This window comes from Macrobrachium rosenbergii, chromosome 4, assembly GCF_040412425.1.
Source record: "Macrobrachium rosenbergii isolate ZJJX-2024 chromosome 4, ASM4041242v1, whole genome shotgun sequence".
NCBI lineage: Eukaryota > Metazoa > Arthropoda > Malacostraca > Decapoda > Palaemonidae > Macrobrachium > Macrobrachium rosenbergii.
This window is the reverse complement of record NC_089744.1, coordinates 40,381,599-40,399,098: the sequence shown is the minus strand read 5'-3', so window position 1 is coordinate 40,399,098 and position 17,500 is coordinate 40,381,599. Positions and strand designations below refer to the sequence as shown.

At 34.3% G+C, this 17,500-nt stretch overlaps 1 long non-coding RNA gene across 1 annotated transcript in view; it reads left to right on the top strand.

The window, feature by feature from the left end:
• Nucleotides 1-17,392, top strand: part of LOC136838359 (uncharacterized) — an 86,668-nt gene extending 69,276 nt beyond the window's left edge. Inside the window, exon 3 of the long non-coding RNA XR_010852954.1 lies at nucleotides 15,343-17,392. This is a non-coding gene — a long non-coding RNA (uncharacterized lncRNA). The remainder of the gene's footprint in view (nucleotides 1-15,342) is intronic.
• Nucleotides 17,393-17,500: the final 108 nt, after the last annotated feature.

The window sequence follows — 17,500 nt, the reverse complement described above, 5'->3', positions numbered from 1 at the left end:
TTTGACGCACACACGTCTGCGATGATAAGCTTTGTACACACGCAGCAGATGCGCGCACACACGTGTATGTGTGTGTGTACACACATACACGCGCGCACGCACACAATCATCATCTTCCTATTGCATGCACATCAACTCCCCTGCAGTTCAGAAGAAGATGGGCTTAACGACCACGAAGTCCCCCCCTCAAAAACGTCTCTTTCTCTTTCTCTCCGTCTCTCTTATGTCTCCCTCTCTCCCTCCCATTCTCCAAACCCCCTATTAATGTAAGTCTCTGGTCCTCCTCCCTCTCTCCCTCCTTCCCTCTCCTCTCTTCTCCCTCTCCTCCCACCCCCACCCTGACCCCCACCGCTATTTTCCCTCCCCTCACAACCGAGCCACAAACAGCCCCACATACGCTAAAGCTCGTCGGCCTCACAAACGCCCCCTCTCGTCTGACAATGAATCAGGGCGAATTCGCTATACATATGTTCTCATATTTTAACATTTTGGGCAGATTTTTTTTTTAGGGAAGGGTTGTGCATGTAAGGGGTCAGGAGACCCCACACCGCCCCGACCCTCACCCTACCCTACTACCACAGCCAGGAGGTAGGGGGTCCTGGAAAAGGTTTGGGCAAATCAAATAGACCCTATATTACATGCAATTTGTTTTGTGATTGTTTAGGAATTTTAAGTTGATTCAATGGAATAATATGGATTAAAAAGTTTGCTGTGGCCTATTATTTGTATATTGTATTTTGGGAGAAATGGGGCCCCTTTTTTGGTGTTACAGTATGATGGATTTATGATTAATTTGTCACTCAAATGAATTTATGACGGTTGATTATTTATTTTGAAAGAGTTATGAGCTGAAATGGTAATTACATCATTCATTTTACAGATTAGTTGGGAAATTGCTCGTAGTGTCCCCATGATCGTTGGTCTGATGTTCTCTCGGATGCGACACTCGTTTGTTTGTTTCTTTGTTTGTTTGTTCTTGGGGGAAGTCTCATAGAATTTATATGTTCTTGTATAAGTATCGAAGTTTCGTGAATTTTCAGTGTTTGTTTGTTGGTCTTTTTTTATAACAACTTTAATTCAAGGGTCGTTCTTCCTTATAATAACCTGGTCTTCAGCTTTATTAGCAACGAAATCTTCTGTCCTCTTCAGTGCATGGGCATGCAAGCTCACACATACATTCACACACATGCACTTACAAATACATGCCCATACACTTTCCAGAAGAGACGAATATGCAATTCTGCGACCGTAGTTCTATCCTGTATTATGGTTGAAGAAACATCTGAATTGAGAGGTGAGAACTGGTAAGAAAAATTCCTGGCCAGATGACCAGATAGTATCGTGAGTGTCAAAGGTCAGAGGAAGAACAGTAGCTATGAAGTCTGCCTCGGGTCTTCCTGTTTACCTAAAATAGCAAGTCTTTTTTCATTTGTTCGTGTTTTTTTTTTATTCTTATTTAACAGTTACTGGATGGATGGGATTGTAATTGCTGACTTGTTTTTCTCTGAGGCCATCTTTTCTTTAGGGAAGAAGGTTTATCGATAAAATAAAACTCAGAAAATTCCTGGTTTAGTTTTTTTTTCTTTGCATATTTATTCAAGTTGTTCCTCGCAGAAAGAAAAACAAGACCGTGATGCCTGCTTAAATCACGGCTGATTCCCTTTGCATATTATTTTGCAGTATGATATAGTAACATTATATTCCAGTAAGTCATGTTTCTCTCAGGTTTTCTCAGCAACTCTGTCTCTATAACTTAGTTCAAACTGTGTGTTTTTTTTTATACGTTTTCATGATTAATTCGAATAGAAATGGGAAAATATACATAATATATATTATTAAGAAAATCCATATTATTCTTTGAACAAGTTCTCTCTCTCTCTCTCTCTCTCTCTCTCTCTCTCTCTCTCTCTCTCTCTCTCTCTCTCTCTCTCTCTCTCTCTCTCTCTCTGAGTAGAAAAAGAGGGTGAAGAAGGAGAAGGCGAGAAATCTTGTCTAATATGGTATCCATTATTGTAGATAAGGCAACATCGTTTGCCAACATGAACAGCAAGAATTTCGCACCCCGTGATAATGAAATCTCTCTTGCTGACGAGCGCGACCAGATTCGTTGAACAGCAGAAGCACCAATATGCAGTATATGTGCCTCGCTGTCAAACTTCTTAGTTCCAGAGGTCCTTTATTCCTCACACCTTTGGACTGTGGAACAGTCTCCCTGAGGATAGTGTGCAAATGGAACCTCAGATGCATTGCATCTTACCCTAAAGAAATTCTCCTCGTATTTTATCATTAACTTTCCTTTTTTATACATTTGCTTATTCACTATTTTAATTCACATTTCTTCTCTAATAGCTGATCTCTTCTTTCTATATTTCCTATTACCTTCTGTTACTTCTTTTAAATGAACATCAAATTCTTCGGAAGCTTTAATTTCGAGTCAATGGCTTCTGTGGGCTTGTTCCATATAAATAGGATTCATCTTCTGCATAATAATAATAATAATAATAATAATAATAATAATAATAATAATAATAATAATAATAATAATAATAATAATAATAATAATCCAGCATAAAAATAACAGAACTTTCAAATTTAATGAAAGGAAGACGCTTTTGGGGTATTATGTCCATTTTTTTTTTATTTTTCTTAGTACATATAATTTATTGAGATATGAAACGGAATTGTTTCATGGTTCGTAAAAATGTAAGAAAAAATGTTAAAGTCGTTGCAACTTCTTTGTTCGAAAATCGTCATAATTTTTAGATTAGATGGAAACCTTTCTTCAAAATCATTTTGGAAAAAAAATTGAGTAAGGAAAAATACATCATCCTCTTCAGAAATGACTGCGTGGTAACCAAAGTATCAAGTATTTTTTTGCCACAGGAAAAGTTTTGCGATAAATTCTCGTGAGGTTTTAACCGAGCCGGTCAAGAAAGCGCAAGAGGTTGTGTTGCTTGAAGAACATTGCTTGCCCATTTAGGAACTTAATTTTCAAAATAAACAGATTAAACAAATGTTCATTTCATATTGCATTAGACGTCATCAACTGTCGTTTAATTATCTGTTTAACTGGATGCGTTGATCTATGCTTGCTTGAATATATCCGTTCTTTCACCAAAATTAATCACGTCGACTATTCTACTGATATTACAACTGAAGGAAATACCATAGGTTACAGAACACCTATTTTCAACCCTTCTTTTTTCCGGTCATTTGTCTTCCGGTAGTTTCGTTGCTTCGTTAGTGCACCAGATTCCTCCCGTGAATTTTACTTGATCTGTTTTTACATAGTGCTTTTATCCGATATAACACCATCTATGAAACAATGTCGATAAGCAACAAGTAAAAATGCGTCGTTTCTTCGGCGCAATCGAGTTTTCTATACAGTGTGTAATCGAGGCCACCGAAAATAGATCCATCTTTCGATGGTCTCTGTATAATGCTGTATATATGGGCCGCGGCTCATGGATTTTCACCACAACCCGGTGGTGGCCTATCCTATATCGTTGCCAGATGCACGATTATGGCTAAATCTAATCTTAAATCAAATAAAAACTACTGAAGGTTAGAGGGCTGCAATTTGGTATGTTTGATGATTGGAGGGTGGATGATCAACATAGCAATTTGTAGCCCTCTAGCTTCAGTAGTTTTTAAGATCTGAGGGCGGACAGAATAAAGTGCGGCCGGAGAGACAAAGCCGGCACGACAGCTTTATTTTACAGAAAACTAAAAAAACTAGCCATTAGATTGAATACTTATTCATATTCGCGTAATACAGAGCCAGCCAACCAGGTCACATCAGAGCTCTCCATTGGAGTGATATATGCAAGATCAATTACTTTGCTTCTCCGTCTAAAGAAGTACCGAGGTCAGAGGTCCACACCAAGCCTCAAATTCAATTTCGTATCTCCAGTCATCTCCACTTCCGGTAGGCTGGCTATTGCTGGCAGAGACTTGATTCACAAAAGCTGATTGATTTATGGCTACTAAAACTGGAGTCACATCAGTCCACAATAGCTACAAGGTCACATTCACCAAAAACATGTCTTGTGCTTTTGACAGCTACAGTGACGAGGACTTTAACACCTCCATTTCCCCACATTCTTTGGATAAACTTAACACCTACAAGGTTATTCGGGGATTCCGGTTTATAAAGTATATATGCAAAGATTGAGGGAAAATCGTAAAGTTAAGAGATCATTTCTGCCCTTTATATTATATGGAATCTGTTACACTTAACTTAATGTAGAGTCCATATTATGCACACTCATATACGCAATAGCAAAACTGAGACAAGCAAAATAATTTACTGGACTTTAAAATGCTAATAAATATCAGTTTCCACTGGGCAGCGACGACCATGACATACTTTTCAACATGAGGCTTTTGAAGTTCATTTGTACTTGTCGAATGTTCCTTAGAAAATCTTGGCAATAAAACTAGAATAAGTAAGTTCTATTTGGTCGCGCTACTACTACTACTACTACTACTACTACTACTACTACTACTACTACTACTACTACTACTACTAATAATAATAATAATAATAATAATAATAACGTGATTGTCCGTCTATTGTTTATCAATAATAATAATAATAATAATAATAATAATAATAATAATAATAATAATAATAATAATAATAAACATTATGAAAATGTGCTTACTCTAAGTTTTCCTGAGTTTTGACGAGAAATTACTAATATATCGCTTGAACGTGATGAATTGCTTAATAATATATTTAGTAAAAAAATTTCAAAGGTCTGCTTGCTCTAGGCTATTTAGAATTTTAATAAGAAATTGCAAATATATCGTAGATCTTTCACCTAATATTTTGTTTAAAAGGTTTCGATTTCTATAAGATATCTTTGAAGATTAGCAAGAAGTAAAAGGAAAATTATAGTTTAAATAAAAATTAATTAAAACTATAAATTTTTGATTAAAAAAAGGCGAAAAAGAGAGTTACGTATAAAGCGATTCCCTGTAAAAAGCGAAGGTCATCTAAACACTAATTAAGAAACATTCGTAAAGCAATTAGGAGATAATTGGGTAAGTGATTAATTATTCAAAATTGTAAACGTAAGAGGTAAATGACTATTTATGCTGATGAATTAATTCCACAGACAAGTTATTAGATGACATGTAATCTTATTAGGATATGATTAAAAGTTCCATAATTAATTATCTACGCAAAGGAGCGCTAAACTTAGTTATTAAGTTGTCGGGGTGATAGTAATTGTAATAACTATAACAAGAAGTGCAACAACACAGCAATATATTCTGCAAGTACGTCCCAGTTATTAGAGTTATTAATGACAGATAGAAAGATAAAACATAAATAAATAATGAGATAAAAAATACAGATATTAAATCAATTTAATTTTCAGTTTTTTTTTTTCTCTCCTTGACAAACGCTTTTACTCTCTATTAGATGACCTTATTCGTTTATGTGCGTAAGTTCCGAAACATAATTATTTATGGTTTGTTTTCTTATCAGTATTAATTTTCTTCTGGCATATATGCACACATATATATATATATATATATATATATATATATATATATATATATATATATATATATATATATATATATATATATATATATATATATATATATATATATATATATATATATACATACATATATATATATATATATATATATATATATATATATATATATATATATATATATTTACATACAAATTCTGCTAAGTAAAGGACTAGTGTCGAAAGGCCTCACAGCACTCCAGTGTTTCCGTTTCCTTCGTGGATTTTATCTTTATTTATATATTCATCACGTTCCATATTTTCGTGATTCAGTTATACATATATATATATACATATACACATGTATATAAATATATATAGATATATATAGATAGATAGATAGATAGATAGATAGATAGATAGATAGATACATTCGACTTATTAATCTCATCGTCGTTTTCCTTAATCTCACAGGAATCTTTAGCCACCCCTAAACTATAGCCATACCAGTTTCCATCACACCACCCCTTCCCTCCCGACATCCCCACTCTCTCTCTCTCTCTCTCTCTCTCTCTCTCTCTCTCTCTCTCTCTCTCTCTCTCTCTCTCACCACCACCCCCCACCCCCAAGCCATTATCAAACAGCCACTCGGCCAAAAATTCCTGAGAAAGAAAAGTGGCAGACATGTCCTTCTAGACTGGAACTTGTTGTCAGCATCATCATCATCATCATCATCGTTGTCGTCAGGATGAAGGGGACTTGGGACCCGGGGGGAGGGGGAAAGGACCGGTGGTCGGTGGGGGTGAGTGACCGAGAGAGGGTAGAGGTTAGAAGTAGATATAGGAGAGGGGGACAGGAATGTATGTGAGAGAGAGAGAGAGAGAGAGAGAGAGAGAGAGAGAGAGAGAGAGAGAGAGAGAGAGCACTGAAAACTTAGGATGTGGGGCTGGTGTCTCTAGGGAGAGGCGGGGAAAGGGGGGAAGAGTTCTCAATGGTAGAATTGTGCGTTGCTTTGGGAGGAGGGGAGAGAGAGAGAGAGAGAGAGAGAGAGAGAGAGAGAGAGAGAGAGAGAGAGAGAGAAGGCAAGGGATGTTAAGGATGGAGGAAGAGAAGGAGGAGTAGGGAAATGAGAAGTAGGATGGGGGGAGGAGAATGAGGAAGATGAGGAGGAGGAGGAGGAGTAGGAGTAGGAGGGGAGGTGAGGAGGGGGAGACAGGAGGAGGAGGAGGAGGAGGGAGATCAGAACGGGGCGAGGTGGGGGAACAAAATGCTTAGCGAAAATCATAAGAGAAAATGGGTATGGAATAGAAATGGCAGGTATTCTCGCTAATGGATATATAAAAAGGACAATTGCGAGAGCGTTGGCGGACGTAGGAAGAAAATGGGGAGATCTAATGAGTGAGAAAGTGCTCGATGATGACAGAATAAATTTAATGGCGGGGAAAACTACGCCGATCAAACTGAAGGTCTGAATTTTAGGAAGCAATAATAATAATATGCACTGAAGTTTTTTGTCTTATCGCGTCCCCGCGCGCAGTTTTTATTCCCAAATTTCGAGTTACGGAAAGAATATTAACGAATTTCACAAGAATAAAGATTTCATTCGGGAGTTTACTCTCGAGCCAAATTGTTGTTTCCCGTTTTTTTTTTCATAATTTTTATGTGACGTCAGGAATTTGTGAAGCCCGTAAAGAATGTGTTAAATAACGATTTCTTTTCCGTGAAAAGAATTTTGTTTTATGTAACTAGACGTTTTTAAAAGTTTTCAAATTTTCATTGAAATATTCGAAAAATATTTTTCTTACTCGTTCTTTTTATATTTCTAGTTTATGGACATCAAAATATAAACCTCATTATATTGAACGGAATTTTTAAAAAATCCACTTTCCAGTTTTAAAAATCTGGAACAAATCTATGAATAAAAAAAAATAATTTATTTTTTCGTTTCTTTGGTTATACTTCACGTTAGAAATGGCATATCCCTTTTAATTAAATGTTACCGAGACTTCCTTTCAATATAAAAATTTTAAGTAATTTGTACATCTCTAAATTAGGGTATTTGAAGAGTAGGATTCTACAGTGATTTATCCTCCGACATATTAGAATAATTAGCTTATAGATTTTTTGTCGTAATGTTCAAAATACTGTTGAAATTTCGCAAAATCTGTCGTTCATCCGTTAGCGTAGAGTGAAAATATTAGAAAATAGTCACGGTTAAATTTGCCAGAAATTCCTAAAAGCTTTAATAAAATCTAATTTCTTCAGTGGATTTTGCGTTATCAATACTTATATATGGTATTATTGGCATATTAATTTATCTTTTAATTATTTATACAGATTTATAATGTTTATTGCTTTTTATTAATATTAGCTCTATCATCTTTTCACTGAATACTTTTATTTTTTATCCATTATTTAATCACGATTTTATTATAATTTTTACTTATCAAATCCATTATTTTTCTTTTACATATTGTTTTCAAAGTTGATGGAAGTTTGGTTTATTCCAAAATAATGTGTGGGGGCTTCGGATAATAACAGAAACAATAATCTTAATATCTTGATAAGAACAAGGCATTGTGGGTAAAAGAAGCGCAAATTATTAAATAAAAGAAAGGAGAAGACAAGACAGAAGTCTCTTTTATGCCAAAAGTTTTGTAATAAATCAATCTGTTATTATTTTACTATTTTACTAATAATAATAATAATATAATAATAATAATAATAATAATAATAATAATAATAATAATAATAATAATAGTAATTAATATTATTATTAATTAAAAATACTAATAATAATAATGGATAATAATTAATTATTATATTATTATTATTATTATTATTATTATTATTATTATTATTATTATTATTATTATTATTATTATTAAAAAATACTCATATAAGCATGAGTCTTGCAATGGGGGAAAAAGTTATGCATTGGTGCATATATTTATAACTCTGGATTTTTTCCCATTATTATTATTATTATTATTATTATTATTATTATTATTATTATTATTATTATTATTATTATTATTATTATTATTATTATTATAAAAAAATACTCATAGTAGCATGAGTCTTGCAATGGGGGAAAAAGTTATGCATTGGTGCATATATTTATAACTCTGGTTTTGTTTTTCCATTATTATTATTGTTATTATTATTATTATTATTATTATTATTATTATTATTATTATTATTATTATTAAAAAATGCTCATAGTAGCATGAGTCTTGCAATGGGGGAAAAATTTATGCATTGGTGCATATATTTATAACTCTGAATTTGTTTTTCCATTATTATTATTATTATTATTATTATTATTATTATTATTATTATTATTATTAAAAATACTCATAGTAGCATGGAACTTGCAATGGGGAAAAAGTTATGCATTGGTGCATATATTTATAACTCTGGATTTGTTTCTCCATTATTTATTAATTTTTTTGGGGTGTCTATCACAGTCATCCTATTCGACTGGATGGTTTTTATAGTGTGGGGTTCCGGGTTGCATCCTACCTCCTTAGGAGTCCATCACTTTTCTCACTACGTGCGCTGTTCCTAGTAGCACACTCTTCTGCATGAGTCCTGGGGCTACTTCAGCATCTAGTTTTTCCAGATTCCTTTTCAGGGATCTTAGGATCGTGCCTAGTGTTCCTATGATCATGAGTACAATTCCCCTGTGCCAATGGAAACTATTATTATTATTATTATTATTATTATTATTATTATTATTATTATTATTATTATTATTATTATATATTAAGAATAGATCGCACATTTCCGGCGTGTAACTTGCAAGATTATAGTGGATGAGCGAAGTTACATGCTAAGGTAAAATAAGGAAAATATGATTAAACGAAGATTGTATTGCTTCGCGGCTTCCTTTGCGTTTGTTCGTGTTTAAAGAACCCATTTTTTTAAATCTTTAATTTGTATTTGTATTTACCTTTTTCTTGTAGCAAACTGGTTCTATTCTAATACTATAAAATTCATGATTCTATTTAATACTCTTTCTTATTTGTTAAATTCATAATTGGTCTTTGAAATATTCCATAGATATTATAAAGATATTGGTGTTATCTGATCCTAAGGAGAGTATGTTTTTTTTAATCAACTGTGAATGATAAAGATTTCCGGCTCATGTTTCTTGATATAATTGGTGAAATCAACGCTGTCGACTTTCTTCTTCACTATATAACAGCTAATCCGTAATTTTATCTGAATGTAAAATTGAATAAATATATCCATAAATTTATTTCATTAAGGTGTATACACACACACACACACACACACATATATATATATATATATATATATATATATATATATATATATATATATATATATATATGCAGTTGTAATAGTTACAATAACCTCTTAACTTTCTGGAATTGTTCGCGCTTTTTTGGATACGCTTGTCACTACAAAGCCTTAAGATCCAAGTGCAAGAAATCTGAAGAAATTCTGATGTGCGGTAGCGGGAAACAGGTCTACAATGGTACCTCATTATGATTAGCGGTCCTGGGTTCATGTTTCGCTACCTCACATCACATCAGAATTTCTTCACTTGGATCTTAAGGCTTTATATCTTGCACTTGGATCTTAAGGCTTTGTAGTGACAAGCATATGTTTCCAAAAAGGTGTCCAGAATTCTTAAGAGGGCATAGTGGCTATTACAATTACATATGTATCTATTAAAACGTGTCCAGTATATATATATATATATATACACACACACACATATATATATATATATATATATATATATATATATATATATATATATATATATATATGTGTGTGTGTGTGTGTGTGTGTGTGTGTGTGTGTGTGTATGTGTGTGCGTGTGTATGTGTTTAGATATACGAGAAATATATAAACACATGTACATAATCACAGATATAAATTATATATATATATATATGTTTGTACAATATACATACATACTTAAATACATACATAATGTATGTATAGTTTTACGGCTCTTTGCCCATGAATTAGTTAAGCGAATTTCCAAGGAATTTAAATTGCAAAGAAGATAAATAAAAAAGATTAACAAACAATTCAGCTTCAGTATAAAGAACAAAACAAACTGAAATGAATTTTCAGCCTTCTGTTAATCCACGTGTTTTCACCGAGACCCTGAGATCTGGAAAAAAAATGCTGGAATTCTCCTTTTATACAGAGACTCAGACTTGAATTAGAAAGATCAGATTCGATCAACCCATAACACTTTGGATAAAGCATAGGACTCAAGTCTTCCTAAAGTTAGGTCGAAATCTGACGGCAAAGGAATGTTTCCCCAATTATTTCCTCTACTGTATTTTAAGACTTCCAGAGGAAACATATTTCAGAATTTCCAGCTAGTGTAAATTTTTGGCGAATCCTATCTTCGCTGAATAACTTAAAGCCAAGCGTGGGAAGAATGTATATTCTCGTATTGCCTTGATCGGATTTCAAGGAGGGTATAAGTGAAAAGCGTATCTGAAAACATTTGGAAATTGAATGCTGTAATGTTCAGTTCTGAGCGTTGCATGATATATATATATATATATATATATATATATATATATATATATATATATATATATATATATATATATATATATATATATATATATATATATATATATATATATATATATATATATATATATATATATATATATATATATATATATATATATATATATATATATATATATATATATATATATATATATAAACAAGTATATTTATGCATATATATATATATATATATATATATATATATATATATATATATATATATATATATATATATATCAAACAAGTGGGCTCGGAGACTAAAAACCTACACGAAGCTTGTGCAATGCATGCCGCTCCCTACCCTGACCGACCCATTCACGCCCCCCCACCCCCCCGCCCCATAACCTTAATTGAAAGGTTCTTGATCCACAGCCGGATCTCTCCCTGCATGATCCTGCTAACAAAAAGACACAAAACGAAAGAAAAAAAAAGACAGACAAGCAGACAAGTAAATAAAATGAACCAAAAATATAATGAAATTAAGTGGCATTGAATAAGCTTAAATATTAAAAAACAACAATGACGTAAAACGAATTAATAAATAAACAAATAAATAAATAAAGGTGAACGTACCTGATAATATCTCAAGAAAACTTTTCCCAAAGTTAAAGACCTGGTACGGAGGCTTATGTCACAGCCCATGGTTTGAGAACTTTGATTATGAGTCTACTGCATATCTGCAGTATGGCAACAAATTGAAATTAGTCATGATCCAATATCCACGTACAAAGATACGCAAGATTGTTCACTTAAGCAAAACATTATGGGCACAATAGAATCATCCAGGCACATGAAAAGCAACTTACTTAAACACGGACACAGAGATAAACACAGACACAATATATACAGTATATAAGCGCACACCCACCCACCCGCCCACCCACACACACACACACACACACACACACACACACACACACACACACACACACACACACACATATACATGTACATATATATATATATATATATATATATATATATATATATATATATATATATATATATATATATATATATATATTTAATACCTGGCTAATGGTTTAAGTTGGTAATAAAGTTGTATGTAGGCACCTACTGTATGCCACGACTTGAGTCAAAATCTAGGTTAGTGAACCCTATAAAAGAATGAAGGCTTGTCTCAAGTTGCAAAATATTTCAATTACAGGGCTATAAAACAAAGAAAACAAGGCTGAAAAACGGTTCGGATCCCATAGAAATCAGTAAGATTTTAATGTGCGAATTTAGGCGCAGTGAGTCACACACGTAGGAAAAGGAGGTTCAGGGCCCAGGGTACATTTCGGGTTACACGTCAATAGGTATTTTGGGTGAATCAGAAACTGTCTTAAGTTACGGGATATATCGAAGAACAACGAGGATATTGCTTCTGAGCTCTGATACTCACTCCGACGGACAACTGGCTTTGTTTTGTCCCAATTCGGTTCAAACTCATAGAAATGATGTGGAGATAAGTGTTGATTATGTTCAAGGTCAGATACCTTGTTTTAGAGGAAATAATTACTCTTGAGAGTAAAGCATTTAATAAGTTTTTTCAAATTATTTTTTCAAAGAAAACATAAATAAAATTTACAAGTTTACAATTAAGCAAACAATAATGTTGATACAATATATCAGGAAAATAAAATATTCACGATAAGGAAATTTATGACGATTAAAAAAAAACCAGTTAGGAAGGAATAGTACCATCTAACATGAAAGGGTCACAAAATCGCACGGATATATAATGAGAGAGAGAGAGAGAGAGAGAGAGAGAGAGAGAGAGAGAGAGAGAGAGAGAGGAAGAGAGAGTCTTAGGATTTCAAAAAGAAAGTGCTATTAAAAAGAACAAGAAATATGGCGGATAAAGAAAGATTTTCTTTTTTTAACTTAGGCCTAACTCATTTGCAATAGGCCTTTTTGCCTTACACCTGATACACCCGGCTGAGTTGCAAGAAGCAGGCCTATACAAATTTTTTAGGCATGAATAGCACCTTTTTAATGAGACCGAGAACTTGATCCTTCCCTGCCCTACCTACACTTTCTCTCTCTCTCTCTCTCTCTCTCTCTCTCTCTCTCTCTCTCTCTCTCTCTCTCTCTCTCTCTCTCTCTCTCTCTTCTTGTTTACAGGTTTTGTACATATATGCTTCTTTGACCAGAAGCAAATGAATAATTATTTTTTATTTATTTTTTGGCAAAAATATCAATTTGCTTCTTAATGTCCGCCTCTTCTCAGTATGAATGTTTTGCCATAACGATTTGTTAAGATCACTAAATATTGTGTACGTTTGATATTCATGAAATATGATTTTGTTCGTCTCTCTTTAATTAGACGGGTTTTCATTCACTCGATTAGTTTCTGAAAAGGGTTAGTTATCAAAGGAAAGGTAAGCTCTTTAAGGCAAAAAATAAAAAAAAAAAAACCTTGGAGACAATTTGGGTCGTAACTTAAACATTAACTAAACTCCTCTGGCAGGTGCTCTCTCTCTCTCTCTCTCTCTCTCTCTCTCTCTCTCTCTCTCTCTCTCTCTCTCTCTCTCTCTGTCAGAGGTGTTGAAGAGAATAATAATGGCCAATTAGGCTCAGAAAAGGAAATGGCCTCTTGAAGAGGACAATACAAGGAAAAAGGTGCGAAACTCTACATCTCGGATAATCTACTTCAGGTGGTCGTCTTCCTCCTCTCCTTTTTCTCCTCCTCCTTTTCCTCCTTCTTGTTCCTCTTTCCCCCCTCTTCCTTATACTTTTGTTCATCCATTTTCAATTCAAATCGCCCGAGTCAAGTACACTAATGTCGTCATTCCCTTTCTGTGGTCAGCGGTTGAGATGCTCGAAGCCTTTTAAAGGTGGGACTGGGTGACCCGTCCAAGTGTGATGTTGACGTCACAATGCTCCTTCCTCCAGGATGTGAATGCTTCGTTGCCCTCAAGAATGTCTCCGGCATAAGGCGTATCAACTTATCCATCTGTGTTTCTCATATATATATATATATATATATATATATATATATATATATATATATATATATATATATGTGTGTGTGTGTGTGTGTGTGTGTGTGTGTGTGTGTGTGTGTGTGTATCGGGACGAGCATGTTGAATCCCGTTATCGAGCCTAGGCCTATACGAACGATAAAAAACGAATGACAAGAATGTTGCCTAACAGTGGAGAAAATGAGGTATTAATTTATTATTACTTTTCTCTTTAATTGGTTTAAGTCACTTGTGTTCACTAATAATTATGAGGCTTCTGTAATAAGTAGTTGGTTTTTTGTAAGCGCCGAATTCCATGAAAAGGGAGACAGGACAATCATTTTAAACTGGAAGCTCTCTCTCTCTCTCTCTCTCTCTCTCTCTCTCTCTCTCTCTCTCTCTCTCTCTCTCTCTCTCTCTCTCTGTCCATTTTCCTCGATTCCTGTAAATTATTTTTTCATGTGGCGGATTTCCTGTTATTCGGTGACATCATGCAGTTATAAGAAAACGAGAGAGATTAATAGTTTGACTTTGTATATAGATATCAAGAGAGAGAGAGAGAGAGAGAGAGGGAGAGAGAGAGAGAGAGAGAGAGAGAGAGAGATCACTGAATTGCCAAAATGCAGGTATTTTAATGATGAGGATAGTGATAATGATAGCTTTTGAATTCGGTTTATTATTATTATTATTATTATTATTATTATTATTATTATTATTATTATTATTATTATTATTATTATTTGTGGGTAAAGCAGTCCAACAGGTAATTTGTAACTGATTTTTACCCCATAATTCTGAGACACGTTAACGTATCTTCTACACATTATTATTATTATTATTATTATTATTATTATTATTATTATTATTATTATTATTATTATTATTAGTCATACATATCATTTATCTATGTTTCTTTTATTTCTACATGTTATACCTTAAGCCTTTATCTAGAATGTTATTTTCAGTCTCAAGTCTTTTAGGCTAATTTTCTGATAGTCACAAATATCCTGTGACTATTCTCTTAGCTCGAATAAAGTCACAGCCAAACCCCTTCTCCTCCCTACGTCCCTTTTCATCCTATCTCCCTCTCTCCCTCCCTCCCTTCCTTCCTCCCTCACTCTTCCTCCCTTCCACTTCCCTCTCGTCATAACCCCTCCATCCCATCTTTCCGTTGCCCTTCCCTACAAAGTGATCTGCAAATGTAAAATGGCTTCGACAGTAAATAAGGGAATTCGATCCCGTTTATGACTGACATAACCGCGACCTTTATCAAGGAATCTGATCGTTCCCGTTCTATCGCATTTCAGGCCCAGTGGCGGTGCAAGGGGAGAAGAATCAGCGAAGAGAGGAGGGTGAGAATTAGGAGATAAAAGTTAGAGGAAGAGAGAGAGAAGAGCCAAGGTAGAAGACGAGAAGGAAAAAGAAAGACTGGACGGTAAAAAGCTGATAGAGAAGAGGGAGGAAAGGCCGATAGACAAGGAAGGATAGAAGAGGCAGCGAAGAAGATGGTAAGGAATGAGACAAACGCAGTGAAGAAGAACAGCGAGAAGAAAAGATGGAGAAGAACTGAAAGAAGGAAAACTGGAAAAGTGAGAAAGTAAGAGAATAAGAAAAGCGGAGAGGGAAGAAAAGTTAAACAAGGGAAATAATGTTAAAATTATGCAGCAAAACTAAATAAAAAAAAAGTATGCAAGAGGAGGGAAAAGAGAGATTACGAAGAAAAAGAAAATACGAGAAGGGAAGAACCGAGGGGAAGGGATCTTCCTCTTCTTCCTCTTCTGCTCTCAGGCCGAACAAAAGTGAGGCCTCCGAAAGCAGCAGTTGTTACAAACATTTAGTCAGATATTGTCAGGTGGACAAAGGCCGTCCACCGAGGTATTGTCTCGTCATGAAATCTGGCCTCCGACGGACAATTGAACCGATGCGGTCGACCTCGAGGGTGGGATGGCGCACCCCTAGGAGGTGCGGGGGTGGGAGGGGAACCTCATCGGTGGTATGGTTGTATTTTGGGGGGAGGGGGGAGATGGGGTTACTCGCTAAGGGCATCCCTACCTTCCCTCTTCCCTCATACTCCCAAGCATATAGGCTACATCCTCTACCACTCATTATCACGTTTATCTGCTGGTTGGTACAAGAAATGAATCAAATCAAAATTGACTTAATATCGTTTCTGATGCATTGTCGATTAATTTTCATGACAAATGTGAGGAAACCACAACGTAACAATCGTGGATCTAGCATTGACAAAGCAAACCCGCCAAAAAAAAAAAAAAAAAAAAAGACACGACGATTGGATCTGCGAAAGGTTATTATGGAGTGTGGGCAGTTGAAATAAGGACAATGGAGGCCGAGTGTTTACAGGCGGGAGTTGTAATGTTGGCTTATTACCCTGGGAAAGCCTCTACCAGCGCCGTTCCCGCCAGGATACCTATCTATATATGCGCTGGAAAAGGGCAGGAGACAGATAGAATATGGGCAAGGAACATGGGAAACCTCCTGTGTACAGGATATTGGACAATCCTCGGTATTTGGAAGGACACGGGCGAAAAAGAGTACAGGAGAAATAAGACACCAGTGACCAAATTTCGTGTTTATTATCTTTATATTAAATGGTTGACGTTCCCTTGACGCTGAGTGAATGGAGATGTCTGCTGAAAGGCATTTTTAGACGAGTTGTTTTGAAAATTTGTCTGTAATTGGGTTATGAGCTTTCGTACAGGAAATTTAGTTATTGAAACAGATGATATTACCGACATGATATAGGCCTAATAAAGTTAATAGTTAGCAAATAGGGAAATCTGAAAAAGGGAGGAAAATTTCACGAATAACTGAAATCCTTATGGTTACCCCAATATCTTATTGGTAGTCGTAATAGAGTACCATACTTAAAAGAGCTTCGTAATTAGAAATTTAAATAAATAGACAGTTCCGTATATCAAAAAAAAAAAAACAAGGTATTCAGCTGAACGCTGGCTACTCTTTTATTATAAAGACCATTGCAGAAATTAAAATAATAGAACATATAGGATTTGTCAGGGGCGCTACTTCATAATATATATATATTGCGAGCACTAACACGTCTAGGAAAAGCAATAGTTGTTATAAGCATCTATAGGCTTTAGAAATATTATTCGTTGGTAATAACGATGTATAACCACCGTACAAATACAATCGCTAAGCAAGAAGCGAGGAACAGGATTGTCACGTGACCTTAGGTCGAACACTGTAACGCAGGGGCGATAGTACCTTACTTTTCAAGGCAGACCACAAAGATCCAAAGTCATATAAAACAAACCTTTTTTTAACGTTATCTTTGGTTTCTGCTTGAATTATTAATTTACTATCTGACAAATATTTTAGCAATATATATATATATATATATATATATATATATATATATATATATATATATATATATATATATATATATATATATATATATATATATATATATATATATATATT